This window comes from Microcaecilia unicolor, chromosome 3 (assembly GCF_901765095.1).
Source record: "Microcaecilia unicolor chromosome 3, aMicUni1.1, whole genome shotgun sequence".
Lineage (NCBI taxonomy): Eukaryota > Metazoa > Chordata > Amphibia > Gymnophiona > Siphonopidae > Microcaecilia > Microcaecilia unicolor.
The window spans coordinates 442277932-442291844 of record NC_044033.1 but is presented as its reverse complement, the minus strand read 5'-3'; positions in this window follow the sequence as shown (position 1 = coordinate 442291844).

Below are 13913 nucleotides of genomic sequence, written 5' to 3'. Positions count from 1 at the left end.
TTATGTTCTCACAAACCTTCACGAGCTACATCATAGGTATAAAAACCTTTAAGATACAGTAGCAAAAATGGTATCTTTACATTGTGTTCCTTTGATATGAAAATCTTAAGAATCAATAACATAAGCCTCTGGTGCTCAAAAACATATTCTGCAAAAAATCTGTCTCTGATCAGTCTTAAATATTGGAGTGGGCAAAGCTTATTTAACACAATTTTTTCATTGGTGGGTCTATTACAGCTAGAACACAACATGCAGAATCTTTTTTTCTACTGCCCATTATATATTACATCATTACATTTTAATACTGCATATGTAGAAAATTTCAATAGACTGAAGGACAGACACGTAACCTGAGGACCAAAAAGAAGACAAAGGCTGGAGACCCCACTCAGCAAGTGTGTCATCAGGAATGTGGACACTACAAAAGAAAACAGCACATCAGTAAGGAACAATTCATGAAATCAAACGTGACATAGATTTTCAAAATGGAACTAGTACAACCTGCATGGATGAAGACAGCCGATATTCATATTATTTGCCACACAAAGCGGTCACTGTGAGCACAAAGATAGGAGGGAGAAATGGGAGAGAAAACTTACCTTGCAACAGGGCGAGAAAACACTTTTTTAACAGTAAAAAAAATTGTTAGTACAATGAAATTGATTCCTCATCACATTTGTACAAAAGGTCTTACTAAGTTTTATCTTAAGAGGGTTGCACATGCAAAGATGATGTACTGTTACATTGTTTTTGCATTATTCTAGATTAATGGGGTGGGCAACATTTTGTCGTAATTTAAAGGTAAAATATTGAGGGGGGCGAACAAATGAACATAACCAAACAGAACCAAGGGGGAAAGGGCTGGTGACTGCCATCAACACTCGTAAAGATGTCGGGCTAGCCTGCTGGAGGCATACACCGTGATGGAAAATCAACAAAGCAGATCGTTATGGAAAAAATGTATTTATTAATAGATATTAAAAATCCTTCTACTGTCAAAATATGGTAGATTTGATGAAACAAATATACTGAAGACCGCATTACCAGAACAAGAGAGTGTCCCAACATATCTTATGTCAGCACATTTTTCTGGTCAATTTGGTTGAGCTGTTTTTTGTCAATATATATACTAGAAGATTCACGACTGCGGTCTTCAGTACATTTGGTTTCATCAATCTACCATATTTTGACAGTAGAGGATAATTGTGTAGCCCCTGAAAATAAGAGGCACACATGTGTCAGAGGGGTGGTGAACATTGGAGATAATGTTGTCCTTGACTTACCTTGGCTGAAGGGGGTCCACTAAGACATGTAGCCAGTGCCTGCGAGGGTTGCAACAAGAAAAGAGCATTAGAGGCTGTCATGGCACAGCAAGATATGATGGGAAATTGGAGACAACATTACCAAGCATCACTGTGAGGAGTTCACAACTGCCACTGGGTCATGTTCCCTTCATGTTGTGAGATCTTCATGCTGGTGACACAGGGGTCAATATGAGCATCACCAGGTCTGTCCCGGACTTGGGAGATGCTGTTGGGGACATTTGTTCCTCTCCTTGCACCTCTTCCTCTCCCTCACCAGGTTCAACAGTGGGACACAGCACTGACAAGGAAAGTAAGGAATATAGTAATATACATAAACTTCATATCCCTATAACCCACCCATTATATTCCATGAACAGGTCCTGAAAACAGCTGACTTACCATTTTCTGGCACCTTAAAAATGTTGATCTCACCTGGCACCCCTACCACAGTCTCTGGGAGCAGGGTGCTGTTCACCAGCTCTTCTGCTGGTATCAGCCATAGGTTGGTTGGCAGTCCCCCATCTGTCTGCTGGTGTGATGCTCTGAGCCATGTCACTATATCTTTCACCTTGCTGTGTATATCGTGCCACCGGTGTTTTGCCTGCTCCATGGTGCATTTGGCTACTCCCAGTGCTCCCACTTCCTCTGCTATCTGTGCCCAGACTTTATTTTTGGCGGACACAGTGTTATGTGCCCGGGAGAGGGACTAGAGGTTCAACCAGGTGAACCCCTCACACACGCACCTTAGTAGCAGGTCATTTTCAACTACTATAAAGTGAGCAGACTGCATTTTTTTGGCCTGCCCACAAGACAGTGGCATGGCTGGCTGGTACCCTCCATGCCTACTTTAGGTATAAACACATATGTACATAATTTCACCCACCTTCATACCAAAACTGTATCGTTGGAAGATAATTCAAATGGCTGCCAATGTGATAGTAGAGAAAGAAAAAGAAACAGGAGTTACAATCTGAAACATTTTTTGAGGAAAACCACGCCTCAAGCTATACAAGCATTTTTTTTTGGGGGGGAGGTCACCCTTTGCACTTACCTCTATATAGATGGAAAAGCACAGGCTATTTGAGGAACAAAAGCCTTTGTAAGAAGGCGGGGAAGCAAGCAAGCAGCCTTGCAAGGAAAAAAAGCCTACAAAGGAAGAAGAAAAGGTTACAAACCCCTTGAGCTAGTAAACATTTACAAACCATTAAAATGTTTTGTTTTTGGCCAACCTTTACACCTACCTCTAGACACTTAAAAAAGCAGAGGCTTTTTGAGAACAAATGCCAATGCAAGCAAGCAAGCAAGCAAGCAAGCAGGGATAATGGCCTAAAATAGAAAAAAATACAATTAATTGAGACCCTTTAGCACACACAGAAATACACAGAGATCTCTCCCTATCCACTCACTTCCACCAGAACAAAGAACTACGAGGATAGCACATACAAGTACAATGAAACCATGCACAATGCCGATGCAATAAACCCAAAGACAGAGAACTGCACGCAGAACTACAGGCCATTAAATAGCCTCTGTATTTTATGGCACTTTTACAGTAGTGTTGATGCACTTTATGACACAATGACATGTTGTACACACAATGATGCGTGATGTCTACTGCATATGCGCAGGACAACTGCATTATACTGGGCTTGTAGCTGCGCGAGAAAGAAGTGCATATGTGTTCCAGCTACTATGCATTTTGATTAGCACAGTTTCAGAGGGGGGTTAGTGCCATTACAACACACACATATATTTGAATATCATTAGCTTTGAGTATTGGCATGCTGTTGCTTGGCGCTAGTACGGCGATATAAAGAGCCCGCGTTACCATGTAACGCAGGAATTCCGAGTATCAGTGCCTGACAGTTCACCTTAGAAAGACTAAACCTGTTTATGTTTTAAAAACGCTTTACTAATATTTCTTCTCTCTCCTTAATTCTCATTAAAACCGATCCACAAAGGGGGGGGGGGGGGTTCAAATTGTTTTGGGTAAGTTTTGCAAGTATAGCTTCTGAGAGAGGAGAGCTTGAGGGGAATTAATGACATCAATATCATCTACAGGATGCAGTGAATGATGTTGCTTCTTAGTAAACTCTGTTTTAATCCCCTTTCCCCAACATGCACAGACACATTCTTCCTCAGCATTCATTATTAATAGCCCTCTTTCATTAGCCACAACGAGCAAATAGCATCTACATATTAAATCTGGAATACAAAAAGACTTTCAAGAGATAAGGTCATAGGGATGGAGTGTGGAGACAGTTAAAAAAAAGAGCCTATTTTCAAATCATAAAGAGCAAATCTTATTTCCAAGTTTTGAACTCCAAGGTTTCAAAGTAGGAATTTAAAAATGGGAACTGATTCATCTGGATTTTAATACTGACTCCAGTGAGTCTTCTTGAGAGTTCACATGAAACTGATTAGGATGAGCACAAAAGAGAAAAGAAAAGAGCAGGACTAAACAGAAGAAAAAAAATAAGAAAAAGCAAATTAAAAAATGAAAATTGCTTATTTTTCTTCAGGCTCAAAGTATTGACTAATTTATACTGAATGAGGGGATGAGAGTAATCTCATCTGTAAAGAATTCAAACATTACTTGACATACTTGAAGTCTGTGCGTGTCTTCATAATCTAAAATATAATTCTATGCTTGTAGCCAAATGCAATTTAAGAGACAAGAGTGAGAGCCACCATACCTAAGTGAAGTGGAAGCATCAAACAAGGAGCAATTCAAAAAGATAAAACTTTCATTAAACACAGGCCTGTAAGTAAAATCTGTCCTTAAATAGCACTTATGGGAAGACGTGATGGATCATTTGCTCAGTGTTTTATGCATCATCACCTTGTGAGCCATTTGTCATAGAAAATAATGGGAAAATGGCTGTTTTATAGGTATACCACTAAGGAACAGAGTTCTCATTGAGAGAGGCCATTAAATTAGAAAAAGACGGAACTCAATAGACCTCTTGATTTTAGTACAACAACAAGCTATGTAACACAGTAAATAATAAAGAATTCTTTTTATTTATTCAGTACTGCATGTACAGAAAGCACTTAGGGGGCCCTTTTACTAAGCTACGTAGGCGCCTACACGTGACCAACGCGCATCAATTTGCGTGGCCTGGGCTGTAATTTCATTTTTTAATGCGCTTCCACTACGCACACCAGAAAAACAAAATTATTTTCTGGCACACGGCGCTACCAGGCAGTAAAAGGCATTTGATGTGCGTAGACCATTACCGCCCGGTTAACGCATGGGTGGCAGTAAAGGTCTCAGAACCAAAATGGACGCATGCCAATTTTCGGTCAAAATTTTTTAAAAAAAGCATTTTTACAGGTGCACTGAAAAATGGATCTGCGCGCATCCAAAACACGCGCTTACAATAGCGCAGGCCATTTTTCAGTGCACCGTAGTAAAATGATCCCTCAAAAAACTTAACTCTTGCAAACATTTTAACTTCACAGGCAAACATACAGATATAGCAATTCACATTTCATGTACCTACACGCTATCATATATTCACTTTCAGCCTCCTTTGTGAGTCAGACTATTCCAAAAGAAAAACAGAAATGTGGTTAAAGTTTAAACATACAAGTTTATTTAAAACACTGTGATTTGTATTTGATTTACAGTGAAATTAATTGGATTAAGTACATTATTGATTATGAATCCAATGGTCAAAGAAAAACTGAATGCCTGACTTAGGGATCCTTTTACTAAGATGTGCTAATAATTAGCATGCGCTAAATGATAAGACGCCCATTATAATGCCGTTATATCGCTCCATGGTGCGACCGCACCTTGAGTATTGTGTTCAATTCTGGTCGCCGCATCTCAAGAAAGATATAGTGGAATTGGAAAAGGTGCAGCGAAGGGTGACTAAAATGATAGCGGGGATGGGACGACTTCCCTATGAAGAAAGATTAAGGAGGCTATGGCTTTTCAGCTTGGAGAAGAGACAGCTGAGGGGAGACATGATAGAGGTATATAAAATAATGAGTGGAGTGGAACAGGTGGATGTGAAGCGTCTGTTCACGCTTTCCAAAAATACTAGGATTAGGGGGCATGCGATGAAACTACAGTGTAGTAAATTTAAAACAAATCGGAGAAAATCTTTCTTCACCCAACGCGTAATTAAACTCTGGCATTCATTGCCAGAGAACGTGGTGAAGGTGGGTAGCTTGGCAGAGTTTAAAAAGGGGTTAGACGGTTTCCTAAAGGACAAGTTCATAAACCGTTACTAAATGGACTTGGGGAAAAATCCACAATTCCAGGAATAACATGCATAGAATGTTTGTACGTTTGGGAAACTTGCCAGGTGCCCTTGGCCTGGATTGGCCGCTGTCGTGGACAGGATGCTGGGCTCGATGGTCCCTTGGTCTTTTCCCAGTGTGGCATTACTTATGTACTTATTATATTCCTGTGTTAAATCTGTTAATGCACCTTAGTAAAAGGACCCCTTAGTTTTTTGCACCTACAGCTAGGTGAAGTTAAGCTTTCTATTTATTTACTTACACTTAGGAAACATTTTAGAAAGGCTTTGCATATATAAACACAGTTTTATATGTGGAAAGAACCATTTGTACAATAATGTGCCTGGCAAACATATAATGTGCAATATAGGTGTGTGTTTAAATGGTTTTTTTAAGTGGACATTCTTGAAGTACACTTTACAGTTTACACATCCACTTTGCAAAATGGAAAGAGTGCAAAAATTCCATCAGATATATGTATATTTACACCAATTATGGAGGAGGTGGAAATACATACATACACGCACCTGACACCACCAGGAACAGACATAAACATTAATTTTAGGAGGTACGAGGTAAAGCATATTTACATGTACATCTACTTATGTGGCTGTTGTAAAATTACTGTTTTAAAACCCACTGTTTTATTGATTGTCTAAGTCAGAAACATGCATCAAAGTAAGGACATTCACAATTTGAAGCATATTTTGCAAAAGGCTCACTAGATGCATAGCCTTTTGTAAAATATGTATAAAGCTGTGGAAAAAAACGTGTATTTGGAGGCACTGACAGTGTTACCCCCCAGGACCTGGCAGGGGACTATCTGGTCCAATGTTTCACCTCAGGAAAGGCTCCACTCACAGCTGCCCTATAGCAACAGAATAGCCAGTGTCCCTCTGGGGAGTTGGGGGAGGGTGACCAGCTGAACTGAACAATGCTACTATCCTCTTATGTAGCTATAGTTACCTGGACATGAGAAGACAAAGCAGTTCAGATAAACATCATTGTGGGTCAAACTATAGTGCTGACTTCCCTACCTACATCACCATTGCACTCTGTAGCCATCTGTCCCCTGGTGGTTCACAATTTTTGCATATCCTAGACCAATCTACAGATATCTGGTCTGTGGGACAGTTGGGGTTAATGGGGCTGGATGGTACATTTCATAACTATTTGTGGGAAACTAGTATGATGGGTCCCCATGCTGGAGTCTGGGGACTGTGGGGGGGAGTATGCATAGATGGCAGTTTCCCTAATGAGAGGTTTGTATCCCACTATCATCTAAAAGTTTCAATGGCATTTAGCTTTGCCCTTGTTGGATGTTTCACAGGGCAGCATACCTAACTTTGGACCGCACAATGGAATATGTAATCAGTGTGGGCTCTGGGGCATGAAAGTCCAGCCATTTGAGTAGCAACTTGTGCTCTCACATCCCTCTGTTGCAGTGTACTGTCCTCCTTGAATACTCCCTTGTCAGGAGCATGTGGCAAAGGGGTTAGGGCTGTGGATCTTCAACACAGGGGGCATGGTTTTAATTTTCACTGCAGTTCCTTATTGTTACTGTTTTTAACTCTGCCATAGCTGCTACAATGTGCTAGGTAGCTGCGTGTGACATGCTGGGAACTTTTATATTGCTCATACAAAGGTACAATCCAAAGTCCCTTTCTCCTTCCCTCCCCCCTTCCTTTCATGTCATCTCATAGGTTTGGGGTTGGCTGCAGTGCATTCTAGTGGCTATGGGGGTTATTGTCACACTGTAATGAGGGTAGCTACATACTCAGACCTGATCCAGGAAAGAGCTGTCATAGTGGTGCAATGTCAGTGGGACTTACATTGGGACCTGAGGCATTTCTTCATGCGCTGGATGTAGGGTTGCCAACTGACCAGTTTTTGAAAGGCCAGGACTGCTGCCGGCAGACTCCTCAAACCGACAATTAAAAAAATGTTTTTGTGTTCCTCCTGTCTCCGCAGTAAAGGACAGCTGCCAGCCAGCCTGCACTGCCCTGATAATGATAGTCGGGCGGTCAGACCAGCTTTCACACTGACATTTGCAACATCAGAGAGACCCTGACCCTCCTTCTCCTTCTTAAGTTCTTGAACTGGACTGTGGACTGTGGACGTTGAGGGGCTGTGGTGGTGGACGGACAACTGGGGATTCAAGGAAGTGGAGTAGTTTAATGCTGTTCGAGGAAGCATGGGCTGCAGTGATCTATAAAGGAAAGAGGAGATGGGACCTGGCACTGGCAGCTACTTGAATTGTATGCTCCTCTTTGCCTTTTCATTGTGGAGGGAACAAGAGAGAAAGACAGCATGGGTAAGGTGGAGAAAGAACTGATGGACCCAATGGGAGTAGAAAGGGAAGGAGGAGGGGAGAGATCATGATGCCAGATTAGGTTAGGATTGTAATGGGAGAGAGAGAAAGGGGGAAAAATGCTAGCTTGACCCCAGGGTGAGAGCTAGGAGGGTATGGGAGGAAGGGAAGCAAAGCAAGATGGGACTTGGGAGGGACATAGAGAAGAGAGGCTAGGAAGGGGGAGTTTAGGGACCTGGCAGTGCTGGAAAGGGGTGTGAGAATGAGAAAGGGGTACAGGAAAGTGCAATGCTTGAAAGGGGTGTGAGAACAAGAGAGGGCAGTGTGAAAAGTTTAAAAGAGAAGCCTTAGAAATTTATTTCTGTGCTTTGGTCTGCTTTAAAAAATGGACTGATCTGATCTGTTTAGGTGAATTGTTTAGCATTCAAGAGCAGCTCCACATGGACAGCATATATATAGTGAGATATTGCTTTTGTGCATAGCGGATCCAGCATTGAATGAAAGCCAAGAAGAAATAACGAGTGCTGATAAATGGTGAAAATTTCTTCAAACCACAGAGACACCAAATCTGAAAATAATTATACAACACATTTTAGCGATTCCATGCAGCAAAGCTTATATGGAAAGGATATTCAGTGTCATTAATAATCTTTGGGCTGATGATATTATCAAAGCCAATCAGCATTGTTAACAGGAGGGGTATGGGGTGGGGCAGGTGTCAGGTTTTTCTCTGTTAAGAAGTTGGCAACCATAGCTGGATGAGGTCTGGGTCATCGTGAGGTATCTGCCTATACCTGCACCTGAGTGCCTCAAGGTCCCTGTGGATCCCAAAGCATTTGCAAAACACAAGTTCATGGAGACAGGGTTCAGATGATGTGGCTTTTTGGCTTGACATACCTGGTTTTATTATGACATGTTGTGCAATGGTCCTCACACAGCCTTTGACATATGGCAACAGCCAAATTTAGGGAGGGGGTGGGACTGAGGGGGTGGGTAACCAGGACACAGGCACAGGTTTTGTAAGAGCTGAGGTGCCCATGTGGACAGAGGATGGCATGGTGTGCTTTCTGTGGAGCATGTGCAGTGTTGCTGGGAGGTAGGGATGTGCAGTGCAGTAAAACACTGGTTAGGCAGGGTCAGATTCAGTGAGTTCTGAAGGAAGACCATCAGGCCTCCTCCTCTCTGGATATGGCCTACAGAACAACTCAGAACATGTCCCCCACCTCCCATGTGGCCTCCTCCACTAACCATTAAATGCAGAAATGAGGGACTATGCATTTCTTGCTCCCCCCCCAATCCCAGCCTGCTGCCCCATGTCTACATACTGATAGAAACATTGGCAGCAGTATGAGCAATTTATTTTTAAATAAAAATCAGCTAGTCACACATTTTTAAAAGATGATATATGCTCATACCATAAAAGTGTATATTTCTCAAAATTTGCTTTCCCACCTTTAGTACCCGACAAAGGGCAGGTTTCAATTAATAATCTATATCAGGGATATCAGCAACATTCAGTGACTCATGGGGGTCATTTTAATAAGGTGCACTAATAGATTTTATGTGTGCTAACAATTAACACGCGCTAAATGCTAGGAAGCTTAAAGGTATACAATGGGCTTCTTAAGCATTCAGTGCATACTAATCATTAGAGTGCTAAATCTGTTAGCATACCTTCGTTAAAAGACCCCATGATTATTTCCATCCTTTTGCTGTATCTTACCAGTCTTATAATTGAAATAGTGTGAAAATCCAAGGAAGGATTTTAACTAAATTGCCACCATTTATAATGAGATTTACCATAAACTGAGTACTGTGACATAACATTATTTTTAATACACCAGAGATAATTTATTATTCTTTTATCTAATCTCTGTTATCAAAGAAAGTGGCTCTAAAGGCAAACTACTTCTTGTAATTCCTGTGTCCATTTTAGTTGTCAGATTTTGGGCTATACAATTTTAATAATCAATGGGTAGTTATGCATTAATGAAGGTGATTAACTGGGGTTCATTAGTAATTCTATTGGAACTCAGAACCCATTTAAATCATTTTACTGCTCATTGGCAAATCATATCAACCCATCCCATTTTCATTATTAATTGGAAAGATGTTATAGCTGGGCATCTTATGAAAATGAGGAAGGAATATTATGTTGAGAGAAGAACTGATATCTTAGGTAGCACATCTCTTTAGTGCCCCAGTGTTGTGTAAGGATTTCCCTATAGGACAATGTGATGTGGTGAGTTTTTATAGTTTTTGCAAAATAGTTCCTCAATATTCATATAAACATTGTACCAAGTAAATGTAAAGTTTGTATTTTTAGCCTTTATATTGTTAGAGGTATCTACAATTATAGGGGATCTGTTTATGAAGCAGCGCTAGCGGCTGTCCATGCGCTAGTGCTGACATGGCCTATTCAAAGTGAATTGGCCATGTCAGCACTAATGTATGGACAGCTGCTAGCACTGCTTAGTAAACTGGAGTGTTAGTGTATTGGGGTATGTTAATTGATATTAGTCAACCTAAATAAAAATATAACATGATCAATTCTGATCAAAATGAAATCATAATGGATCTAAACAATGTATTATTTAGAAGTTGCTTGTTAGCACCCTTCAACATGTGCAAAAATAATGTGACCTTTATTCTGCCCTGAAAAGCCAAAACACAGTAACTGTTGAGAATGTAAATATAAGAAAAGTCTAAAAAAAAACTGATTTCTTTGAATAAATCCCCATGATGTAATTCTTGACCAAAATTAATACAGAACTGTATTGTGGCTTAACACTGCAGCTCCTTGTGACTCTGGGCAAGTCACTTAACCCTCCATTGCCCCTGGTACAAAATAAGTACCTGAATATATGTAAACCGCTTAACATATTTCCCATTTATCAAAAGATACTGGGGCCCTTTCACTAAATTGTGCCAAAACGTGGCCTGTGCTATGACTAGCATATGGGTTTTATGCGTGCTGAAGCCACTTTTAGCGTGGCTGTAAAATGGCCGCATTTCCTATTTCCCCCAATAACGGCTACACACTAATTTCCCAATTAGTATGTGGCCATTATCAAGGAAACCTTAGTGACACCTATGTTTGAGGCAGTAAGTCCTCCCACACTAACCACAGACTAATCGGTTAGCTCATGAGGGGGGGGGGGGGATTTTATACAAAAGCGCCTAAAAAATCCCCGTGGAACACATTTCCGCCTGAACATATTCTAAAAGCGGTGCCTAGATTTAGGCATGGTATATAGAATGCACTTAGTTGATACTACGCGTATCCATTTACACCAACAAAAACATGGCATAAATCCCGGCATGTAGATTTAGGCACAGTGGGCCATATTCTATAACTACACACATAAATGTTGGAACACCCATGAAATGCCCAATTCTCCACCCATAACCACACCCCTTTTACCTGCATGCATTAGAAGTTAGGTGCACTGATCTACAGAAAATGCCTAGCAAATTGTGTACATAAATTCTAATTATTGCCAATTAGTGTTCATCATTTTTTTATGAATTATTCAATTTTACATTTATGCAATATAACATAAATTCGAATATCAGAAATTAAGAAATACCAACAAAAAACATCAATCAAATAGGCAAATTATCCTGATAGTTTTTGTCCACATTAATTGATCATAGTAGATGACGGCAGAAAAAGACCTGCACGGTATATCCAGTCTGCCCAACAAGATACTCATATGTGCTACTTTTTGTGTATACCTTACTTTGATTTGTACCTCTCCTTTTCAGGGCACAGACCGTATAAGTCTGCCCAGCACTATCCCTGCCTCAGACCGTATAAGTCTGCCCAGCACTATCCCCGCCTCCCAACCACCAGTCCCGCCTCCCACCCCCGGCTCTGGCACGATCTAGGAAATAATTCAGTTATATTAAATAGCAAAGAAAATTACAAACTAGAGCAGAGAGAGCTTAAGAAGTCACAGCCGGGAAAAAAACGCCAGCAATCAGTGTTCATCATTTTTAAGTGCTGTTAACAATGCTGATTGGCTTGTTAAGCCTATCAAGCTACGCATGTTGTTATATAATACGTTGGATTTCAGCGCAGATCTCTAGGTGTGCTATATAGAATCTGAGGGATGGTGATGTAGTTGCACTAACTGATTAGAACTGGGCATGCCTATTCTCTGACCCCAAACATGCCCCCCAGCCTGGGAAGCATGTGCCAATGCAAAACGTACTGCAGGATGCCTGAGCGCAGCCCGTGATAGTGTTTTTTAGCCTGTGGTAAGCATGCATGAGTGCTTGCCACAACTTAGTAAAGGGCCCCACTGTGTTTTGGACTTTTGCTACAGGTTTCAAAATGCATCCAATGTTTAATGGCTTCCATATTTTAAAAAATACATAGTAACAATAGAACATCTGGAGAGTTAGCTTTAGTTTTGACAAAAATTTCAGTTACTATGTTCTGGATTTTCAGGGTGGTATTCTGAGGCTTATTTAACTGGATGTCTGAACTAAAAAAAATGAACTGTCAGTGCTCTAGGTATGAATGCTATAGTAGTTTAAGTGCTAATACTGGATAGAAACATATAAAAATGCCATGATTTACTCAGAAATGGCTGAGTGTATTTATGAATTACACAGATAATTTAGAAGCCTATTTCACAATTAAGTCACACTTTCAATTCTTTATGTGATGCTAGATTGCCATCTGTGGGGGAAATAATGAGGCACTGAGAGAGAGAGAGAGAGAGAGAGAGAGAGAGAGAGAGACTGGTTAATATTTAATTCAGCTTTTGAATTCAGTTTATAAGCTCTGTTACTGTGGGATTCTATAACATTTTTAGTCCCTAGTGCTACGAGGGACAGATTGAGAATCAAACCTGGTAATGTCACTGCTGATCTAATAGGCCAAATCAGTTGAAAATTGCTACTGATAACAGCAATAAATGTTTGTTTTGGACAAATATTTTATTTTATGTTAGAAATGTGTCTCTTTTCTAAAAACTATGCATTTATATTTTCTATTTGTTTTTACCATTTTTGTAACTATTTATTTAGAATTTCCATTTATTTTTCTTTTCTTTTTATTTTTCTAGTTGGAAATCTTCAGGGAAGATCTAATATACTTGCACTACTGTTTCTGTGGGTTCTAAAACACCCATCCTTTGAATCTTGAAGAGACATGGCATAGAATTAGGGTACCAAAAAAAAAATTGCTAGAATGTTACACTGTACACCATCCGTGCTTAACCTCATCGTTCTCTACTCAATCTTATTGGAATTTCAAGCAGCTGTTTCATTTATCACACACTTATATATGCATACCAATGCTCATAGACATGATATACAATAATTTTAAACAATATAGTATAATTTACTGTAGAACAGGTGCAACCATTATCTTTTTTGTGTCATAATCAAGTGTGATTACTACGATAAGTGTTCAAGTAACACACAACAGAGATGCAGCCATGATAATGAGTGACATTTCTAATTAATATAAAACAACAATGGGGGGGGGGGGGGGGGGGGGGGGGGGAGACAAACATGGCCGGTGCTAGGGTCTCTGGCGCCCCCTGCAAACTACCTGTTGGCGTGCCCCTAGTCCAGCATCTCCTTTCTCTCTTCTCCCTCTCCCTTCTCCCACTCTGCCTCCTTTTTCAGCCCAGTGCCTTAAAAAGTGAAGAACAAAAGTTTTTTCCCCCCCACTGGCAGCTTTTTAATTTATTTGAAAGCTTCCCATATATAGATATAAATATCATTAAATAAAATTGAATATCACTAAAACTGCTTAAAATTGTTGTAGCTGGTAGAAACAGCACTAATAAAGGCTATATTTTGTGCTCCTTTTTCTACATTGTTCTATACAATACAGTAATACATGGCCAAATTTCAATGAGGATTTCCTGTTTACTGATGGGTTCATCTTAACTGTTGCTGTAATCTGCCTTGGGAAGCCTGGTGTTATAGATTGGAAGTAAAATTAAACTCTCCTTTCATTGGGACAAATGGAATCACATCGTTACCTCATCTCTGTTGTATAAATGGATTATTCTGTTTTG